Here is a 23,194-nt window from a genome sequence, read left to right on the forward strand (position 1 = left end):
CTGCGGTCGGGAGTCAGTCAAAGTAATGGGCTGTGAACACTTCAGACAGGGGCAGTGCGGCAACAGTGGGTGTAATTGTGCAAATTTCTACTCCTTAAAGGATCACCAAATTAACTTAGTAGTCCACAGTCACCACTAACCTGTCTTTGATTCACAGTACGCACAGCCCTGCAGAGCTTTCTGACAGAATCCTCCAGGGTTGTGTGGTCTTCCTGAAAACAAGGGACAGAATTTGCTTGGAAGCACAGAGCTGTCAGTTATGTGAAAGCATTGGTTTAGGCAGACATCTGTGTGCATGCCTTTAACGTACCATCACACTCTCCATGTGCCTTTTTACCCAAGGCCTAACGTTTCAGAATGCTCCAGCTGAGACGGCTGATAGAGCACATGAGACTGTACGTGCGGCTGTACATGCCCAGCGTTCCTCTTCTGTTCAGATCAGGGTCTGAATGGAAGAAAAATTATTTGCCAATTTCCCCCTTCCCTTCTGACTCCCATCGACCAAAATATTGCCAGCTTAGCATGTATTTAGGCTGAAGGGGAGCTTCATGTATCTGAGGAAGTAATGGAGGAATACAGCCATCAGCTTTCTTCTTTTCCCTTGCCTGTGGACTTGCCACGCACGGCCTGACCTTTGAGGTGACATGCTGAGGAGGAGCATTCTTGCCACACAGTATAAGGGAAATCGGCCCTGAGGAGGCTTCCTTCCACTCGGTTGGCCCCAGGCAGGGCTCAGCATTTTGCCACACTGCAGAGAAACTATGAGCAGGTGGTGACAGCAGCTGAGCGAATCTAGAGTAAGAGAAATTGCACAATTTAGAGGCACCGTGGAAGAGTCATAACAGCGTGATAATTTCAGTGTCTGCTGAAAATTGTCTCCGTTGAGGAAATGTCTGTCCAATCATAGTGTGATGCACTGTGACATCTGATAGCTTACTCAGAGTCTGGTGGTTAGGATTTGTGATTGCCAAGATCAGAAACAAAAGCAGGCAAAGCAAAGAGGAAAGGGATTGCTCCCTCTTGCAACTCATGTGGGGTGTAAGCTGTGCTGAGAGGACAGTAGGAGAAGCATCAAGAACATGTGAGGGCGAGAGCAGTGCTAGAAGCTTGAAAGCGTCTGTAGGTGATTCACCAAAATCCTAAGCTTATTCAGGAATAAAAAACAAAGAAGCCACTGTTCATAGTGTGTGTGCAAATTAATCTACGGTCTTTATTCTCTACACATTGACACGGTTACAAATACATTACAGAAGAAAGCAACAGAGGGTTCACATTTTGTGCATCCCTCAGGCCATTTTGTTTCCTCGTGACAACTTCATTCTTCCTCTTCTATCCTCCTATGAAACTCCCGGCTCTTTGCTCGTAGTTTGTTGACCTGCGACTCTGCAATGTCGGCACGCTCCTCAGCTTCCTCCAGCTCATGCTGAATCTTGCGGAATTTGGAGAGGTTGACATTGGACAGCTCCTCCTGTGTGGGGAGAGGGAGTTGGTGGTGAGGAGCACAGGCTAGGGGTTGCACTGATTTGGCTGTTCCTTTCCTTCCACATAATTACCAAACTTATCTGGATTGCAGTGTTCCAGGTGTCTTTCATAAAAATGCTTATTTAAATTATTTGAAATTTTTTGTGAAAATTTTTTAATACATTGTACATGTAGTATTATTAGTAAGAATTCCTTCTTAGAAATAACATCTGTTCTATGCCCCCAGAAATACTGCATACGTTCGCCCTTTTATTTCCTTCCTTTGATCTCATTCTTTTAGTACTTAAACACTAGACAAATATATAAACATGTCAGACAATATTTGGAGTCCTTCATTATTGACCTGTAGACTTCCCAGGTTTCCCATATGCTTTTCCTCAATTAATCCTTTTACCATCACTCAGAGTAATACTTACAGCCTCCTCAGATTGTCTCTTGTAGGATTTCACCTTCATCTGCAGCTTGTCCACCAGATCCTGGAGCCTGAGGATGTTCTTCCGGTCTTCCTCAGACTAGAGTGGTTGGTAAGCAGGAAAGAGAGAGAGTTGGTTCCCCCACACCACCAGAAAACGTCCTCTTGGAGTTCACGGAAAAATGCTTTGGCTTTCTGTGAGAAGGGTGCGTCAGCACAAAGACACCTCCTGCCTTACCTGGTAGGTCAGCTCCTTCACCCTCCTCTCGTACTTGCGCACACCCTTCACGGCTTCAGCACTGCGCTTCTGCTCAGCATCTACCTCCCCTTCCAGCTCCCGCACCTGCAATGAGAAGCCCATGTTTGGAGCTTTCCAGGTGGCTCCCTTCATGACATGCTCGCTTGTGCACAAATACCATCCCTACGCACCCTGGCCTCCAGCTTCTGGATTTGCTTCTTGCCTCCCTCAGTGCCAGCTGCTCAGCCTCATCCAGACGGTGCTGCAGGTCTTTCACTGTCTGGTCCAGGTTCTTCTTCATCCTTTCCAGATGGGCACTGGTGTCCTGTTCCTTCTTCAGCTCTTCTGCCATCATGGCCGCCTGGAGAGGCAAAGCAGCAAAGCCAGGTTGGGGCCGAAGGCATTTTGGGGGAGGATACATCCACCATCCTCAGTGACAGAGTGCCCCAACTCACATCCGTGATGGCCTTCTTGGCCTTCTCTTCAGCATTGCGGGCTTCCTGGATGGTGTCTTCCATTTCACTCTGAATTTGGGCAATGTCTGTTTCCAGCTTCTTCTTGGTGTTGATCAAGCTGGTGTTCTGTGCAAACAGAGGTTGTAAGACTCGTATTCTGAGGCCTGAAATACCAAAGCTACAGCCGGAGCCAACTCTTTCCTCTTCAACCTTTAAATTCAGCGTTTGGAATTCTTTATTAAAGAATTGTTTACCAAACGTCAGTGGTGGGCTTAGGTGATGGGCTGTGACCCTGTTTCCATTGTGGACAGCAGTATAGAGGCCATTCGAGACCATTGTCCTGCGTCACCCTCTACTGCTGTAACAGTCATCTGTGTTAAGTGTCTACATAACGGGTTTGGGCACCAAGCCCTTACCTGGGTATGGAGGAGCTGCACACGCTCGCTTGCATCCAGAAGCTCCTGCTCAGCCACTTTCCTTGACCGCTCCGTCTGCTCCAGGGCTGCCCGCAGCTCCTCAATCTCAGCCTGCAAGAGGTTTGCTCTGCGCTCCACCATGGCCACCTGCTCCTTCAGGTCTTCCTGCGTCCTGAGTGCATCATCCAAATGTATCTGGGTATCCTGTAAAAGAGGCAAGAGAAATGACAAGGCAGCACAGCACACTAGGGTGCCAAAAATGTTAGAGAAGCCTTTCTTGTATGTGTAGCTTTGCTGAACGGACCTTGAGCACTGCCTGTGTGTTTCTCAGGTTCTTTTGTGCCTCTGCAGCCACACGGTTGGCATGGCTCAGCTGGATCTCCATTTCATTCAGGTCTCCCTCCATCTTCTTCTTCAGCCGCAGGGCTTCATTCCTGCTCCTGATCTCAGCATCCAGACTGCTCTGCAAGGACTCCACAATTCTGAGGTGATTTCTCTTCAGCTGGTCGATTTCCTCATCTTTCTCTGCTATCTTCCTGTCAATCTCAGACTTGACCTGGTTGAGCTCCAGTTGGAGGCGCAGGATTTTCCCCTCTTCATGTTCTAGGGAGGCCTGGACAAATGGTCACAAACACATATAACATGGGTAGAGCTACTTCTTGTTTTCTTGATAATTACAGAATTTTTCAGAGAACCTGGCGTGGATGTGCTCCACAGCTAGAGCAGTAGGGGGACCGTGCATTTCTTAGCCATATTTCCCCACTGCTAGCGTTTCTAGTGTGGACAGCAGTGATTACGGGCACATACCTCAGCTTCCTCCAAGGCAGCCTGGATTTCAGATTTCTCCTGCTCAATCTGCTTCTTGACTTTCTCCAGCTCGTGGATCGCCTTTCCTCCCTCTGCAATCTGCTCCGTGAGGTCAGAAATCTCCTCTGTAGGGAAGGGTGAAACAAGGAATGGTCAGACATAGGGCATAAAGGGAAGGGCCCTCACACACCAGGGTGACAGGTCTCTTCTCATCACTGCAGGCACACACCCGTGTGGAGTGGTGGGTAGACAAGCTTGGGGGAAAGCCTGGCCAGCAGCAGAGGGCTAGGGACTTACGCTGCAAGTTCTTGTTCTCACGCTTCAGCGTTTCCAGGTGGTCCAGGGACTCCTCATAGGCATTCTTCATCTTAAACAGTTCCGTGCTGAGAGAGCGAGACTCCTTCTGGGAAGCTTCCAGCTCAGCCTGTGTTTCCTCATACTTCTGCTTCCACTCTGCCAGGATCTGAGGAGCAACAGGGTGTGAGTATGGATGTGGCAGTTGTGAAGGGATGCTCTGCCCAGGAAGCACAGGGCCAGGGGCCAGAATACCTTGTCAAAGTTCTTCTGCTTCTTGTCCAGAGCTGCGCAGGCAGCATTTGCTCGCTCTACGTCAATCATCAGGTCTTCCACCTCGTTCTGCAGCCTCTGCTTTGTCTTTTCCAGGGAAGCACATTTGGCATTGACAGCTTCAACGTGTTCCTCTGCATCCTGCAGGCGCTGTGCCAGCTTCTTCCTGGGAGGTGGTAAAAAGCTCATAGTTAGTGATCAAAGAGGAATGAGTATGCTCTTTACAATTGCATGCTTAGTCATTTTGCAGTCTGTAGACTCCAATCCATAAGGTCTATAGGATAAAGTTTACCACATCTGTCATCCTTCCCCAAAGCAACCCCGTGACTTATTTCTTTGAATATCTTGGTCTTCGCTTCCAAGGTCCCTTCTGAATTTTCATTGCCCCTCCTGCTTCTTTGCATCCCGTCACCACATACTTGGCCTCCTCCAGCTCTTCGGTGCGCTGAATAGCGTCCGTCTCATATTTGGTTCTCCACTGGGCCACTTCGCTGTTGGCTTTGGACAGGGCACGCTGCAGCTCACCCTTGGCTTCCTGTTCCTCCTCATATTGTTCCCGGAGCAAGTCACAGTCGTGGCGAGCAGATTGCAAGCCATGGGCCAGGGCATTCTTGGCCTGCGGTTAAAAGTATTGCAATAAGGAGTAGCTGTATTCTGGGAAATCTTTTCTTACTGGCATTTAAACGCTGGAGTATCTTCCAGGGAAATAGTAATTTACCCAGTGTACGATAATATCAAGCCAAAAGCTGATATATTGCAGGAAGCTAGGAGTCTGCACTGACAGAGCAGTGAGATATAAATTTTATAAAATAAATACACACGAAGTGTCTTCACCTTTATCTCTTCCTCTAGTTGTCGCTTCAGTTCCTCAATCTGTTGGGTGAAGGCCTGTTTCCCTCTAGAAAGCTGAGAAATTAAAGCATCTTTTTCCTCAACCTGGCGTGCATATTCACCTGGAAAAGTTTGTATTTAGCAAATATTTTAACAGCCAAATTAAATGAATTTTAAATGAAATAAAGCCATTTAAAGGATTCTTCCATTTCCAAACTAGAGATCTGTTGCCTTACCAGATTCTGTCTGTAGACGTGCTCTTTGAGCACTAAGATCACTGATCATGCGTTGATTTTGCTCTTCCCTTGTTTTAAATTCACTTAGTTGGTCTTCCAGAGTGCGGCACATCTTCTCCAGGTTTGCCTAGGTGGAAAACATACATTTAAAAATGTGTTAATACCTGGACTCTGCCTTATTTACAGCAAGAAAATGTAGTCAGGAGATGCAGTTTACATATCTATGGACAATATACATAAACCCAGTATGTATATATCAGATTAGAAGAAAAAAAGTTGTATTGTAACCTGGTGATGTTTAAGTACAAATATAAAAATAAGTATTACATTGTTTACAAAGTGCTAATAAAAGTATTTCAGTACCTTGGCTTTGGAGACAGACTCCATGTTACTGGCCAAGTCATCTATCTCCATCTTCAGCTCACTCTTCTCCTTCTCCAGCTTCTGCTTGACTCGTTGCAGGTTGTCGATCTGCTCCCCAAGCTCAGCTGTGCTGTCTGCGTGCTTCTTCCGAAGGGTGGCAGCTGTGGCTTCATGCTGCAGCGTGGCCTCTTCGAGGTCACGGCGCATCTTCTGAAATTCTGCCTCACGCTTCTTGTTCATCTCAACCTGAGCTGCTGTAGCCCCTCCTGCTTCTTCCAGGCGCTCGCTGATCTCCTCCAGCTCCCTGGAGAGGTCAGCACGGTGCTTCTCTGCTTTTGCCCGAGAGGTTCGCTCTGCCTCAATTTCCTCCTCCAGTTCCTCGATACGGGCCTGGGGAAAATGCAAGACCCTTCACACCCATGCCCTCCTTGTACTGATGTCCTTCAGCAGGGTGGAGGGGAAGGACCAGAGACTTGCCTGTAGCTCCTTGATCTTCTTCTGTAATTGCATGCCAAGAAGTTGCTCATCCTCAATTTTGCTCTGGATCTGGCTGATTTCAAAGTCTTTCCTTTGCACAAAGCATACAGAATCACAGTGTTAACACCTGAATAAAACTACCTAATAAATGCACCTGACCCACACTCAGGTGTCTCACAACCACACTTACTTTTTCAGTTTCTCATCCAGCTGCTGCTTATCATTTTCCAAATCCATTATGGTATCATGGGCCAGCTTCAGGTCTCCCTCAAGTTTCCTCTTAGCCCTTTCAAGGTCCATACGCAGTTTCTTCTCTTGCTCCAGGGACCCTTCCAGCTAAACACAACACCACCATTAATGCCAGGCAGGTCGAACTGCATACCTGTCCTGTCTTGCTGGAGGCACGTGTGCTTACATCATCCACTTGCTGCTCCAGCTTGGTTTTAGCTTTGGTCAATGTATTGACTTTGTCCTCTTCGGCCTGCAGGTCATCCAGTGTCTGCTGGTGGGCCTCTTGGAGGGCTTTCTTCTCTTTTGTCAGCTTGGCTATGGTCTCATCCAGGGATGCCATCTCCTCTGTGAGGTTTTTCACCTTTGACAAGAAGGAAGCAAGTGTAGATAACAAATGTGGTTTAAAACTTTATGCTGTATTACAGACTAGAATTCTTTCTCGAGTGCAAGTGATGTCTTCTGAGTCTTACCTTGTTTTCGGTGGCATGTTTTTCCTTCTCAACCTTGGCCAATGTTAACTCCAGGTCATCAATGTCTTTCTTCAGCTCTGAACATTCATCCTCCAGTTTTCTCTTCTTGGCTGTCAGCTCAGCATTAATTTCCTCCTCATCCTCGGCCCTTTCAGTCACCTCCTTAACTTTGGCTTCCAGCTGGATTTTGGTTTTGATGAGCTGGTCACACCTTTCCTCAGCATCAGCTAAAGCATCAGCTTCCTGATCGTGAAAATGCACTTTTTTCAGGATATGTCTTTTGGGGGGATATTGTGGTTCTCAGCTTAATAATTTAGAATATTAAAAGTTATTTTATGGTTAAATATCTGTTTTATGTTCCAGCAGAAAATATGTGCTTGTAGGAGTTTTAAGGAGCAGACCAAAATCTTTCTCGATGCAATGGTCTGCAGCTTCCTCACAAGAGGGAACAGCGGGGGAGGTGCTCATCTATTTTCCCTGGCGACCAGCAATTAGACCTGAGGGAATGGCATGAACCTGATTCCAGGGTGGTTCAGACTGAGTATTAGGAAAAGAATCTTCACCAAGAGAGCGGTCAGGCACTGGAACAGGCTCTCTAGGGAAGTGGTCACAGCACTGAGCCGGCTGGAGTTCAAGAAGTGCTTGGACAATGCTCTCTACATAGGGTTTTATTTTTGAGTGGTCCTGTGTGTAGCCAGTAGTTGGACTTGAAGATCAACTGTATGAAGTTCAACAAGGCCAAGTGCCAGGTCCTGCACCTGGGGCACAACAACCCCAAGCAGCGCTAAAGGCTGGGAGATGACTGGTTAGAATGCTGCCTGGCAGAGAAGGACCTGGGAGTATTGGTTGATAGTTGGCTGAATATGAGCCAGCAGCGTGCTCAGGTGGCCAAGAAGACCAACAGCATCCTGGCTTCTATAAGAAACAGTGTGGCCAGCAGGTCTAGGGAAGTGATTATCCCCCTGTACTTGGCTCTGGTGAGGCCACACCTTGAGTGCTGTGTTCAGTTTTGGGCCCCTTACTACAAGAAGGACACGGAGGTGCTCGAGCATGTCCAGAGAACAGCAACGAAGCTGGTGAGGGGTCTGGAGAACAAGTCTTACGAGGAGCGGCTGGGCAAGCTGGGATTGTTCAGCCTGGAGAAGAGGAGGCTCAGGGGCAACCTTATCGCGCTCTATAGATACCTTAAAGGAGGCTGTAGCGAGGTGGGGACTGGTCTATTCTCCCACGTGCCTGGTAACAGGATGAGGGGGAATGGGCTAAAGTTGCGACAGGGGAGGTTTAGGTTGGATATTAGGAAGAACTTCTTTACCAAAAGGGTTGTTAGGCATTGGAATGGGCTGCCCAGGGAAGTGGTTCAGTCACCATCCTTGGAGGTCTTTAAAAGACATTTAGATGTAGAGCTTAGTGATATGGTCTAGTGGAGGACTTGTTAGTGTTAGGTCAGAGGTTGGACTCGGTGATCTTGGAGGTCTCTTCCAAACTAGATGATTCTGTGATCCTCGTGGGTCCTTTCCAACTCAGGATATGCTATGATTCTATGATTGTTTGATAAGTCTCACCCATGATATACATACAATCATGGAATGCCCTTACTAGAACTTTCTGGCAGTACCTAGTTATGTTTTTAAAAGCATCATTTAATGAAGTACAAAATAATTGATTTAAATTTTACTTGTTATGTGTCTTTTGAAAATTTAATTGTAAACATCAGCCTTCTAGCCACTGTTAAGTTAGAATGAGGCACACTGGTCCTACTCACAGCCTGCACTTGAAGCTGCAGATCATTTTTCTCCTGCACCAGCTTCACCATTTTCTCCTCTAGCTCCTTCCTCTTTGCCTCAGACTTTGCAAGCTCTTCCTTGGTTTTCTCAAACTCTTGTTTCATGTTGGCCATCTCCTTCTCAGATTCTGCACTCTTCAGCAAGGGCTTGATTTTGAAGAACAGCTTCATCCAGGGCCAGTGCTTGACATTCATGAATGCACGAATGTTGTACTGGATGCAGAAGATGGACTCTCTGAATGGTAAGTGAAATAAATATTAAAAATTTAGGCGCAGATGACAAAATATACCAAATACAGTGAACTTGATTTAAATAAATGTTTACCTCCTCTCCACCATTTTCTGGTACTCCACCCTCATTAGGAAGCCCCTGCACCTGGCCTGTGTGCGAGTAATGAGCTGTGCCAGCTTCTCATCCCTCATCTCCTCCAAAAGGCCTACCAGCCCGGCTTTGAAGAACACCTTAGGTAAGAACATAAAAATAGGTACAGTCTATGTGCTTGCTGTTCACAGTGGCCCATATCCTGTCTGCCATGGCAGATTATATGGGAAGTTAAGAGAAAGAGCAAAACCACAAAGAATGTATGCAGTGATGGATCCTCTTTTATATCTTCAAGCATCCTGGTCTGGCTATTACAGTCATATTACTGCAGTTGAGAAACTATAATAGCCAGATCTTATTCATTTGTTTTTTTTATTAATCCTTGATTCTTCTATTCTACAACTTTGTCTTCAATTAGGAACCCTGAATTAGAATCATCCTATGACAATGAATTTCACCGCTTTATTGAAGTGGTGAGTCAAAAAGTATTTAGTTGATGTGTTTTAAACGTGTCAGTGTTTGATGATTTCACGTGCTTTCTGAAGTATCTCAGTATCATTCTTAAGCTGTACAGAACAAAAACACACAGTACTTGAAACAAACAGTTTTGGTACCTTGGTGTGACCAAATTTATATTGTGTGTGGTCTATATCAATTGATCCAAGAAGTTTCTCACAAGCCTTCTTGCTGTCAATGAACTGTCCCTCTGGAATAGCACTTGCATTTAATACTTTGTATCTGGGGGAGAAAATGGTAGTATAAGGAGGTCTGTTGTTGAGACAAATTTTGATACACTACAGAAAAGAGAACGTAACTCCACTGCTAAATGTAAATGTTAGAGAAGGTTCTATTCACCAGAGGTGAATTTTAAATTTCATAAGCTACTTAAGATGGCCAAAATGACCCAGGAATGGGAAGCAGTCTGACCTCTGTTTAAAATCTGCATACAGGACTCTGTTGGGAAATCCTTTCCTGCAAATTCTGATCCCTTCCAGCACACCGTTACACCGCAGCTGGTGCAGTACTAGTTCATGCTCCATGGCACCTAACAATTCAGAGCACAAATGGATGTTGTATTCTGTAATATATCAGGGAAGACCTGCACCATATTGAAAACTTTCTGTATGTGAGTCTCTTACCAGGCGTTTTTGTTTCATTTGGGATGATGCAGCGTACAAAATGGGGGTGGGTGCTTCTCAGATTTGTCATCAGCTTGTTTAAATTTTCCTGGGAGAGTCATTAACAAAAGTTTATATTAGCAAATGTAATTTCCAATGTAAGCATCAAGCACTCTGTACTGAGATAATGTGTTATCAAATATTAGCTTGCAGAATCCTGAACTGAAGCCACCTGCACCAGTTTTCTGACTTTCCACATATCTTTGTTATTATTAACTTAAGGTATTAAGTTTGTCTGTTTAGTCTGTAGGAACTCTGTACTCTTAAACATACAATTTTATGACATTTCACTGACTCTAGTGAAATACCTTCATTAGAAATTATATCCATCTTCCATTATACGTTCCAGGAGGGATATACTGATACTTCTCTGATGCAGTTTGAAGCATACTACAGTAGACGTTTAAGGTGGGTCATATGGTTCACACTACATAGAACCTTCCTATTTTCTCTACTAAAAGCAAAAGGAACAGGCTGAATTTTATGTGTCTCGATTTCATGTTTTGCTTGTAAGGTAAGGTGAGATGAGTACAAGGTGAGATGAATCCCAGGGCTGGTCTGTAACTAATATCTGTATAATTATTTATAAATAATTATTGTCTATAATTAGGGTAGGGAGGCAGGTACCTCCAGAGAACATTTCAGACTACCTAAATTAAGTAGTCCAAACATTAACATGTCTAAACTTTAAAATGCCTAAACCAGCGGGATATTGGAAGAAAGTCTGAAAACTTAAGAGCAATGCAACCTAAATGCAGCAAGGTTCACCTCTTACTTCTTAAAGTATTATGATCTTAAACACGGGCTTATTACATTATTTTTGAATGATATGTGCTGGCAATAATTTCCCACTTGCAAGGTGAAAGCCTTGCAAACATAGCCTAGATCTATGATTATTTATCCTAGGTTGTATATACAAAGTCCATATCATGTTTCAGAGTACTGACTAGAGGCTATGTCAGGTGATCAAGAAACATATGACAACAGATATATAGGAGTAATTAGGCTGGATCAAGAAGAGAACCCTGAGTGAATATCATAATAAGTGAATATCATAATAAATAGCCTCAGGAGAGACTCAGCATTTTACCTGACAGAAGTGTATGGAGCAGCCAGGCAGCAAAGCTTGATTATGAGAAAAAACTGCCAAGTATCTCACATCTTAAAAATTCATAGCCCGAAGTTTATTTCAAGCATAACTGATCCATGAATCATGGAAAAAATACTAGAGATACAAATGGAGCAAACAGCTTGCCTCCAGGCCTCTGGGCAGAAACAATGGTTACAGGGTAATAAAAGGTTCTGAAGCAGAGATGGGCATCTAAAGGAAATCTGTGTCTTCTAGGTATATTTTAGAAGTTTTCTGGAGAAGTGGACACAGCCAAATGTTGTGCATTCAATGGAAAAGAGCGTAAATAAGTTACAGTGGATTTTCTCCTAAGGCCCAAGAACATCAATTTCTTTTTTTTACACAAGCCGAATAAAGACGGGCTATTTTAAGTGACGAATTTCCTCCTTATATTAGGAAAAAAATATTGAACTTTGTACTGCACCCGGAAAAGAGCTGAGACAGTCTGGAATGAAGAACCTTTCTTCTTGCCACCTTTCTTGCCAGCACCAGCACTAGCCTCTGCAAAATTAAAAATATATAAAATAGATTTTATATTTTTGTTATTGCCTCTTACAATTCCTTTTTCTAGGCTGTACATCAGCGAAAATATGACTTTCATAGGTCTGACCTGCTTCTGCTCCACCATAGTTGGCAAACAGTAAGGCCAATGTTTTCAGTGAAGACTTCTGGTATAACCCAATGACAGTTTCATTCAGGGGGTCCTTGTTCTTCTCAAGCCAGCCAGTGATGTTGTAGTCCACTGTGCCAGCATAGTGTATCAGGGAGAAGTGGGCCTCAGTCTTGCCTTTGGTAGGCTTGGGCTTCTGGAAATTGCTGGACTTGCCCAGATGCTGGTCATAGAGCTTGTTCTTGAAAGAGGTGTCAGTTGCCTTGGGGAACATGCACTCCTCTTCCAGAATGGAAAAGATGCCCATAGGCTGGAAGAAACAAGAGAGACAAATTGCAATTTAGTTTTATGGGCAATTATGGTCTTTACCTAGTCAGAGTAGCAGAACACAGGCATAAGTGCTCATCAGAAAAAGTTATTTTTCAGTCATATTTTATGCTAGAAAATGTGATTAAACATATTGATAGTTATGTTTTTTACACCAAATGATTCATAGTGATAAATGGAAATTCCTTTAGTTTGTGTTGAAAAGCTTCTTTATATAACCAGGGCACTACATTCTTATTCAGAGGAACACAAACATATACAGATGTCATACAAGTAATTGAACCAAAGTGAGTATACAGTACACTCCTAAAGAAAAGGCAGGCACCTATCCTGTGCTGCATTGAGAAGAATATTATCAGCAGGTTGAGGGAGGTGATCCTTCCTCTCTACTCAGCTCTGCTGAGAAACATCTGAAGTGCTTTGTCCAGTTCTGGGCTCCCCAGTACAAGAGAAGCATAGGCATACTAGAGTAAGCACAGTGAAGGGCCACTAATATATTTAGACTGGAATATCTGACATACAAGCAGAGGCTGAGAGAGCTGAGACTGTTCAGCCATGAGAAGAGAAGGCTCCGGAGGATCTTACCAATGTGTATAAATACTTAATGGGAGGTGGGAAGGAAGATGAAGCCAGTCTCTTTTCAGCGGTTCTCAGTGACAGTACAAGGTGCCACAGGCACAAATCGAATTACAGGAAATTCCATTTAAATATAAGAGAATGCTTTTTTTACTGTGAGAGTGGTCAACTGTTGGAACAGATTCCCCAGAGTATCTATTCCTAGAGTATCATCTGAGATATTCAAAACCAAGCTTTACATGGTCCTGAGAAACCTGTCTAGTTAACCCTGCTTTGACCAAGGGAGTTAGATTAAATGATCTTACAGTTCTATGATTATAATTTCTTATCATCCTGACAGCCAATGAACATTAAATTCCATGTTCAATATGAATACCTTCTTATTCTAAATCAAAGGATGCACATTAAGTGCGACTGTTTGCAATCAGTTATGCATTTCCATCTTCTATGTTTATTTTACAAACGATATATCTATTTTGCTGTAGGAGCACAAGTCTGTTGGAGCTGAAAGGTGAGCTGGAGACTTTTAACTGGAAACTGTTTCTATCTGTTTTGAAAAAAAAAAAACAGTTTTATTGGGAGTTTAACAATCTTTTGGCACTTCAGAAAATATCAGTTCAAACCTGCCCTGTGACACCTCCTTAATGTCTCATTTGACAGATAAAATAAACTAAGCAGCTAAGTATTCTTGAATAACAAAAGTTGAATATTTGGACATAAACATGAACGATCCCTTTGAAAAATTAGACCAAGTAATTATAATATTCCCATGCCCATACCTTCTCAATGAGCTCAATGCAAGCAGCCAGGTCCATCCCAAAGTCAATGAATGTCCATTCAATCCCTTCCTTCTTGTACTCCTCCTGCTCCAGCACGAACATGTGGTGGTTGAAGAACTGCTGCAGTTTCTCATTGGTGAAGTTGATGCACAGCTGCTCAAAGCTGTTGAACTGGAAATAGAATGAGAAAGATCCATATCTGCAAGATGCAGCAGTAACTGCAAAACCTTATCCTTTAAAAATAAGGAATGCAGTTACTTTGGTTTCATAGTGACTGAGCATTTCTTCAGTCAGCTTTACATCTATATAACAAAATAGAGAAATGCATGACATTCATTGTTCACAATTATATTTTTGTCCTTGATAAAACTGTGAAAATAGAATGTATTTCCTATGTTATTTTAGAACAAATTACAGAAAAAAAAATACAAAGTTAGGCCTATTATGATGTATGTTTTTTATACTGTCTTGAACTTGATCATTTAAACTAAGAAATTTTTCTGCTTGGACCTTTCTGCTCTTTTGAGTTTGCACATCTTGAAAATGAGCCTATTGTTATAAGAAAAGTCCTTTCAGAAGTCATTTTTTACTTCATGACAACAAAAAAAAAAAGAGGCAATTAGCTACAAAAAAAAAAAAAGGTGGTGATCATATGTGTTCTTTAAAAATATGTCTGAGAGTTGTCAAACACCCAGCTGTCATTTCTAAGCAGCTCTTACCAAATCTTTGTTACTCACATCAAAGATCTCAAAGCCAGCAATGTCCAAGACACCAATGAAGTACTGCCTGGGCTGCTTTGTATCCAGCTGCTGGTTGATACGAACAACCATCCACAAGAACATCCTCTCATAGACAGCCTTTGCCAGAGCACCTACAGCATTGTGAACCTAAAACGAAAGTAAATGCCTGCAGTTAGAACACAGAGCAGAGGAGAATCAAAGGGATATTATTTCAAAGCACGGTTACAGGTTACCATGTTTCTCACCTGCTGCACAGTTTGACCCTTGGTCACATATTCGTTCCCAACTTTAACTCGAGGGTAACACAATGCCTTGAGCATGTCAGCTGAATTCAGGCCCATCAGGTAGGCAGCCTTGTCAGCAACTAAATGGCAAAGATAGACAGAAAAAAAAAAAAAGAAAAAAAAAAAAGAATTTTTTGGCATATAGATTTCAGATCTCTAAGGGCTGCAGTGTTCAGGTTTCTGTTCTTTGAAATATGTTGAAAGACTGTCACAGATATTATCTGCATAGCATCAAAGTCATAATTATGCATGTTGAACTTTTCTGAAAGAACTTATGTTTGAAGGTCTTCATTGAAGCATGCAAAATGCAATGAAGTTTTCAAAAAAATTCTGGCACAAAATTGAAACCTGCAGCTTGTTAATCTGAATATTTCTAGTATGTGTGTAGCTCAGAAGTTGCAGTGACCTCAGGCAGGTAATGAGCTATACTCAGAACGTGATCAAAAACACCCAAATATTTAGAATGGAACACACAGAGGATCTCTCTGTACTATTTCGGATTCAGCATCTACAACCCTTTCTGAGCTTTGGTTTCTACTGATCTTCTGTAAAATTCAGTGGTTTTCATCCTTTTTCAGACATGACTATGGCGCTTCCCAACTTCTGCCTAGTTCTTTAAAAAGAGAAGACTCAGAAAACTGGAGGCGTGGGTTCTAGCTCCTGCTCTGACAGAGAGGAATCAAATCCACCTCTCTCATCCGAGTTCCCTGGACATCTGACAGGTGAGGGTGAATGAAAATGTGGCCCCCTATCCTGTTAGAGCTGAATCACTTTATTGTTCCACAAAGATTGCCAGGCATTCCCAATAAAAATATGACTAGTAATGTTACAGTAAAGGCATCCATGGCTACTGGCTTCCTGGCACTGTTTAGAAGGCTGTCAATTTTTCACTGTATAGGATACGTAAATCCAGAGATTATACATCAGAGAAAATGACGTACTGTGAGGAGAAGTGAGATTTTTTTCTGACTTGCTGTTTTTCTTGAAATCCTAAAATCTAACTTTAGATGACTCTGTGTCTTTTACATACAGAGTGGCTCAGAGAATATTTAATTTCTGAATTTGACAATACCTTCTGTGCCATCTGGCTCTGCCTGCTCCTCTCGCTGTTTCTGCTTGAACTTCAAGTTCCCATAGTGCATGACAGCCCCTGTCAGCTTGTAGATGGCAGTCTTTTCATCAGGAGTGAAGCCCAGGATGTCAATGGCACTCTGGTAATAGAATCAATAAAGTGGAATATTTGCCTGTTATATGATGTATGACCTGTACCAGCTTGCCTGTTTCACAAGTTACTTACATCTGTAGCCATCAACTCCTCCTTGTCATCAATGCTGGGAACAGTGATCTCACCTTGACTCACAAAAGGGTAGTCATATGGGTTGGTGGTGATAAGGAGCATTTCTGAAAACAAATGTTGATGGGTTAAATTTCATTGTTTCTATAGTGTAATTCATTGGTGCTCAGTGATCTTCCTCCAAAAAAGCTCAGTGACGCCTCCTACCAATTAGCTCTGGCTTCTTGTTGGAGGTGACCTGATAAAATATGTGGTAGCTTCTTTCTGCCTTGAGCTGGAAAGTGACTCTGGACTTCTCCAGCAGATCTGGTAAGGAAGGTAGAAAGTGATAGGCACAAGAAAGCACACAGAGGTAGGAATTTAGGAAGGGATGTGATCATGCCAGGATGTCACTTACAAGTTTCAATGTCAGCAGAAGCCAGTTTGCCTGTGGCCCCAAAGTGGATTCTGATGAATTTGCCCTGTTGAGGGGAAAAAGAACCACTTCAGCCTGGATGGATTCTTTTCACATCTCTTTATGTAAGAATGCCACTAGCCTCATCACTACTGTTAGGAGGGATTTTGTCCAAAGCTACAACTCACAAAGCGCGAGGAGTTGTCATTCCTCACAGTCTTGGCATTTCCAAATGCCTCCAGCAGTGGGTTGGCGCTGATGATTTGATCCTCAAGCGTTCCCTACAGGACAATAATTATTCCTCGATATACTTTCCAAAAACAAGGAACAGAAAAAAACATTAATTCAAGCCACTACCTATTAATGTACCTGCATTTTGCCAGACTGCTCCTCCTTCTTCTTCTCCCCACTAGCTGCAATTGTTGCAAAGTACTGGATGACACGCTTTGTGTTCACAGTCTTCCCTGCACCAGATTCTCCACTGTCAAAACAAACAGAGTAGCAGAGAGAGTGTGGCCAGGCAGCAGACACCCTGGTCCAGGGTAGCCCTGCAGGGACCCGAGCAGGAAGTGTACTTACGTGATCAGGATTGACTGGTTCTCGCGGTCTGTGAAAGAGGCAGAATGAAAGTTTTTAGCCATTGTCCTGAATAGAACTGAGTTAGTTGACTGAAAAGTAAATCTGTAAATGTAAGTTGGGGCTTCTGCAGAAAGTCCGAACAGTAACGCCTAGAAGACAGTACTGAATTTCCTTCCACATCCTAATAGTGGTAAGTATAAACTCTGCTGGACCCATACAACTCTCAGATGCACATGGTCCTCAGACAAACTGTGTATGCACTTGCCCTTCACACAGTTCTCATCAAGGAATCGAATCAAACTGACTACCTGTGTTCAAAGCAAAGATTGTATGGTATCATACAATCATACATACCATATTGTATGGTATGCATACAAAGATTGTATGCTTTCTGTTCCCTCATTGAAAAAAAAAAAAAAAAAGGAAATTATGAGCTCAGTATTATGTCTGTGATGGGAGAGTGTAGAATTGGGTACAATAGTACACAGTGCTCAATGTATGCATGCTTCTGGTACAGTTTGGCTTGCAATTGTCAATTTCTCTCACTCAGCTCCATGGTGTTTGTAGCTGCCTTGTCACATGCTCCAGTAAGAGCCATGAGGCTTTTTGGTTTAGATTGCTTTGAATGAGATCAGGCACTCACCAGTCAGCATGAACTGATAGGCATTGTCAGAGATGGAGAAGATGTGTGGAGGGGCCTCCTGGCGCTTTTTGCCTCGGTAGGCCAACACCACCTCCGGGTTGTACACCGGCAGCCACTTGTAGGGGTTGACAGTGACACAGAAGAGACCCGAGTAGGTCTGCAAGGAAGGGAGACAGCACGCTGGCTTCTGCTCAGCCTGGCACAGCAGGTCTTCCTAGCTCCCAAAGGAAGACAGCTGCTGGTACTTACGTAGATCATCCAGGCTGCATAACGCTCTTTGAGGTTGTACAGCACAGCGGGTTCGTGGAGGTGGGTCATCATGGCCATGTCCTCGATTTTATCATACTTGGGAGGGTTCATGGAGAAGACCTGATCATCCTTCACGGTCAGAGTCTGCCAAGGAAATGAAAGAATATGTGTGCATGTCAGCTAAAAGCTCAGTGTGAATCAAATATTGATCTGAAGATTCCTTTTCTCTTACCTCTCCTGCTTCAGTCTTGACAGTGACCTTCCCTGTTTCCCTGCTCTGGATTGTCCCTTTTACAAAAGATTCCTTGGGATGGGCCACAAAGACGGATGACTTGGCATCAAAAGGCTTGTTCTGGGCCTCAATTCTTTCCTTTTCTGACTTTCGGAGGAAGGGAGCCGCCTCCCCAAAGACAGCCATCTCAGCATCTGCAGAGGCCATGTCTGTGCTTTACTGAAGGCACGTCAGCAGAAGACTCTAATGGCTAGAAATAATATGGCATTGATTATTTATGTCTATTCTGTAAGACTGGGAAATCTTTTACATCCTGTTCCTTGTTTTCTCATCACAATCTAATATTTGGAACATCTGTAATGACCTATCTGAAGATCCTAATCTTTAGGTTACTTAGAAAATTAGGATATAATTGATGTAGCCTAGCTCTTCAGACTTCTGGGAGCGCAATATTTAATCACCTTGCACAACTGAAAGTTTGGCGTTTTAAGAATACCATGTCTGTAAGATGAGAGTGAAACTAGTTAGCAAGTTTTAATATTAGAAGTAGAAATACAGGTGGAACATTTTGTTGAAAAGAGTAAAAGTGGAGAAACATTTCTGAAAAGCTGTAGTATAGGAGACCTACAGTCCTGGAAAATATTGAACCAATGGGGCATTTGCTTATTAACTCCGATGGTAAAAGGAAGGCCATGGGAAATTAATGAATTTTGCTACTGAAGTTGCCAACAGAAGAAAAGGGCAAGTCTTGTATCTTTTAGCACTCTGCCATAATTTAATTTGTTTATACATTTGTCACTCTTAAGTACAATATCTAAATAATCCCAGCCCCAAAGTTCTGACTTGAGTGAAACAAAATTCAAGCACTGAAATTGGAACTGCTATGCTTGTATGAAGCTCCCAAATAAATACTTCCTTAAAAAAACATCCAGGAGGAGCAGGTGAGTTCTCCAAACTTTAGAAAATAAGAATACTTCTTTAGATGTTTTGTTAAACATGTGGATAGCTAAGTTAGCCGACTGCACTTGAAAATTCTCTAGCTACATTAGTGAAATTTATTCCCACTGTTCAACAGTTAAGAAGTCTCTCTCTCTTTTTTTTTTTTTTTTTTTTTTTTGTCTGGATAAAGAAAATGGGTACCTGAGAGAGCCTTGCATTTTGCAAAGATGGTTAGAATCTCTGTATGCTCAGATGATTTATTAATTCATACATTCTGAGGTAGGATGTACAATTTTGCACTTTTTCCACCTTTGTTCATCTTAGTCCTGTTCTATTGCTGCCATAACAATGATGTGAAGCCAGCACGCCTCACTCCCTGTTTGGTCAGTTAAGTAAGGTGAAGAATATCCCCATGGGAATTTTCTGGTCTTACATCAGTTGTCAGAGGATTCAAACACAGCCACTTGAAAACCTTACCAGCTGTGGGTACCCCACCACCTGCATACTGTAATCATCCTGGCTTTGAATATAGGGTGAAACAGTGACCATTCATGCAGCCATACAGAAATCCCACCCAAAAAGATCTTTCTCTGCCCCCTAAGAATTAATAAATCAAATTCTTACCTCTCGTGACACCAGGTTGGTGGCTTGCACCCTGGCAGCTGGTCAGTACTGCAAAACACAAATGGCAATTCCCTACTTGCTGCTGCACAGAATTCCAGAGTGAAAATGTGCAGGTGTCTTGAAAGCAGATTTAAAACTTGAGCTGAGAAATTGAGTCCACTCATGGAAATGAGCACTGGAGGCACAAAGACTGCTGTGGTACATAAGGGCACCATCCCCTTCCTGCAAGCCCGCAGACCCCATACACTTACCTTGAAGCTTTCCGTGAAGACAGGGCAGACTTGCTGCAGGGATATTATATACGATCTCATTTGCAGATGCTGCAGATGCCTACTCTTTCTTCGGTCAAAAAATTTTTGGCAAACCTTCTTTGGTAAAGCATTGTCTGGCAAACTGAACTAAGGGCATAATTGTCATTTGACATGACTAGATATAATTAGAAAATTTTGATGTCTTACCGACTATATGAATACATCTTCTATAAACAATCTGACAAGGGTGTTAAGGAGGGAATCTGGACTAGTCAAGGCACTTAGAGAACTTGGATGCAGACTTATTGCTGACTTTCCCACCGACTCAGTGTATGACCCAGGGAGGATTGCTTGGTATGTGTGTGCTGCAGCTAACCCAGCAGTAGAATAGATAAAACAGGATGTTAAAAGATAAATTAGCATTTTCAAAAGCTTTGGCAGTTGTGATGGTAAAATCCTGAAAGCAGAAGTGCAGGCATAGAACTTCTTACAAGGGTTAAAAGTACGGCAGCATGTTCAGCCACAAGCCACAGTAGTGAGAGACTTGGTCCTAACTGGGTTTTTAGGATGGTGTCTCTGAGAGAGATGAGAGGCAACTTCAGAGGTATCAGGAAGAGCATACACACTGAGTCATGTGCATTTGTGCCTCTGTACACGCTTCAGATTGCAAAATTTGAGAGATTATCCAAGAAATGTTGTTCTGACTTTATGCACCAACTCATGCTGTAGGAGAGGTTACAGCCTCCTGAGACTTCTGATTTGCAGGTCAGTGCCAGTGAGCAAGAGATGCTCCATTCTTTTGCCGAAAACCTTTAAGCTTATCCAGGTGTTACCTGCCTATAACCCAAGGAAAGATAACTCTGATCTAACAAAAGGCCCCCACAGCTTTTTTCCTACCTACAATTGCCAGAAAAATCCCTCTAGTCAGTCACACCTCTAGAAATAATTAGACACATACACACATATTTCACCTCAGCATGCAGTCCCAGATGCTCTGTGCCTGATACATCCTTAGTCCAGCATTCCCATCTCATCATATACGTCTTCCACACATTCACACAGTCCAAAAAACACAGTGTTACCTATACCAGAGTACTGGTGTTGGCAAACATGCCCCTTGAGTGCTGATAGTGTGGGAAAGAGGGATTTGCTGGAAGTCCTGGAGAGTGACTGATATAGGAAATGGGCATTGTCATGTAAGCTGCTTTAAATCCTGTCAGATTTCAACAAACTTTTCTCCTGGTCACTGGCGTTTTGGTCATTAAAAGATGTCAGTGGGTAATACAGGGACAAGGTTAGAAAGATGATTCATGGGATCTGATGGAATACCCAGCATCAGGCACTGCTCTGTGCATGAAGGCCTTTTCCAAGGAAGGCTCTGCACTGTAGCACCCACATTTTGGGCATCTGAGCCCAAGCCTGGAGCCCAAACCCAGTCCAAGCCAGGGTGCTGGGTTTCCAAGTGGTGCCCAACAACACAGTGGTTATAGGTCGTGGCCTAGGAGGGGACAGGAGGGCCTTGGCAGCTCAGAGCACAGTGTTCACAAGACCTCACACAAAGAGCAAGGCCTGGGAGGAGCAGAGATGGCTGAGAAGCCTCACCCAGGTTGGGAGAGCTGGGGGTTTGCTCCCCTCAGGCTGAGGCAGGAGCTCCAGTCTTCCATTTCCAGGGAAGCTGTAGCATCTGCACTGCCAAGGCAGCATCCCTCAGCAGCAGCAGGTGAAGTACTGGTAGCTGCTGTTGCTTTCCTGTGGGGCCTGCTCTCAGCAGTAGGTAGCAAGCCTGTTTTATGCAGCGCTGTCAGGCTGGGACAAAGTGCCCATCCTCGGGATGTGCCTGTGTCTCCAGGATCTATTTGAGAGCAGCTGAGTGTCTTAGGCTAGATGCCTGATTCTGGGGACAGAAAATGTTGAATTTCCAGCTGCCAATGACAAATCCAGTCTCTTTAGTAGGGCTTTTCTGTGTTTTTCCTGTTGGATTGCCCAAGTTGTGGACCCAGCTGGCAGGAGTGAGGCACACAGTCAGGCAGCTGTAGGTGTGAAGTCAGCCAAGGGAAGGCCTGGTCTGAAGAGGAAACAGCTAGCAAATGTACGCGTCTTCAATTGTTGATAGTCACCCAGCAGTGATTTGCACATTAAATTTAGTGTCCCTACTTCCCTATAAGGCAGATTTAGAAACCTAAAGCCTTTTATGATAGTGGTCCAAATCTCAGAAAATGGTTATGAACCAGGGCATGGAAATGAAGGAGAGAGTCTTGTCTAGATGGCTTTTGAATATCCCCAAGGATGGAGACTCCACAGCTTCTCTGGGAAACCTGTTCTATTGCTGAGTCACCCTAACAGTCAAAAAGATTTTCCTGATGTTCAGATGGAGCCTCCTGCATTTCAGTTTGTGCTCATTGTCCTGTCACTGGGCACCACTGGAAAAAGCCTGGTTTTCTCTTCTCTACATCCTTTGTTCATGTATTTATACATTGTGAGATCCTCTCCAAGTCTTTTCTTTTCAAAGCCGAACAGTCCATCTCTCTCAGCCTTTCCTCATTGCTGAGATCCTCCAGTCCCTTCATAATCTTTCTGGCCCTTAGTTGGATTCTCTCCAGTATGTCCATGTAGTCTCTTGTAATGGAGAGCCCAGAACTGGACCCAGCATTCCGGGTGTGGCCTCACCAGTACTGAGTAGAGGGGAAGAATCACCTCCCTCAACCTTCTGTGACACTTCTTATGCAAACCAGATGACCATTCTCCTTCTTTGTGGAAAGGGCATGTTGCTGGCTCATGTTCAAGTTGGTTGTCCACCAGGATTCCCAGGTCCTTTTTTGTGAAGCTGCTTTCCACTTTCCAGCTGGTCAGTCCCCAGCATGTACTGTCGCCTGGGGATGTTCCTCCCCAGGTGAAGGACTCCATCCTTCATCTGCACTGTTAGACCCAGTATTGACCCCTGTTTTTTGACTAAGTAGTACCTATTTGTGCACATACATCAATAGTATAGAGAACACTTTAAGTTAAATGGGCCTGAGCAACTGCAGAATCAGAAAGACTTCAGAACTCCTCTGGGACTCTGAGGTAGAAGTGACAAGGAAGAGGGAGATAGACATTCACGTAGACATCAGTTCTTGAAGACAAGGGAACACATCTTTGAATGACAGTCAGTTCACATATTTGTACTAAAATATCTTCAAGCAGTATCTCCTCTAACTTTTGGTCATGTAAGTATGGAGCTTTCAAGCAAACTACTGCACAGTTCTACCACACCCAAAAGGATGAAGTCACATCCTT

The 23,194-nt window shown here is 43.6% G+C and overlaps 1 long non-coding RNA gene and 1 pseudogene across 1 annotated transcript; one reads left to right on the forward strand and one right to left on the reverse strand.

The window, feature by feature from the left end:
• Window positions 1–1,183: 1,183 nt before the first annotated feature.
• Window positions 1,184–19,821, reverse strand: LOC121079929 (annotated as a pseudogene).
• On the forward strand, window positions 8,893–15,399 carry LOC121079935. Its single transcript, XR_005825220.1, has 5 exons — window positions 8,893–9,010; window positions 9,132–9,235; window positions 10,041–10,216; window positions 10,618–10,676; window positions 15,292–15,399. It is a non-coding gene; the product is annotated as an uncharacterized LOC121079935 (long non-coding RNA).
• Window positions 19,822–23,194: the final 3,373 nt, after the last annotated feature.

The sequence above is a fragment of the Cygnus olor genome, chromosome 18 (assembly GCF_009769625.2).
Source record: "Cygnus olor isolate bCygOlo1 chromosome 18, bCygOlo1.pri.v2, whole genome shotgun sequence".
Taxonomy (NCBI): domain Eukaryota; kingdom Metazoa; phylum Chordata; class Aves; order Anseriformes; family Anatidae; genus Cygnus; species Cygnus olor.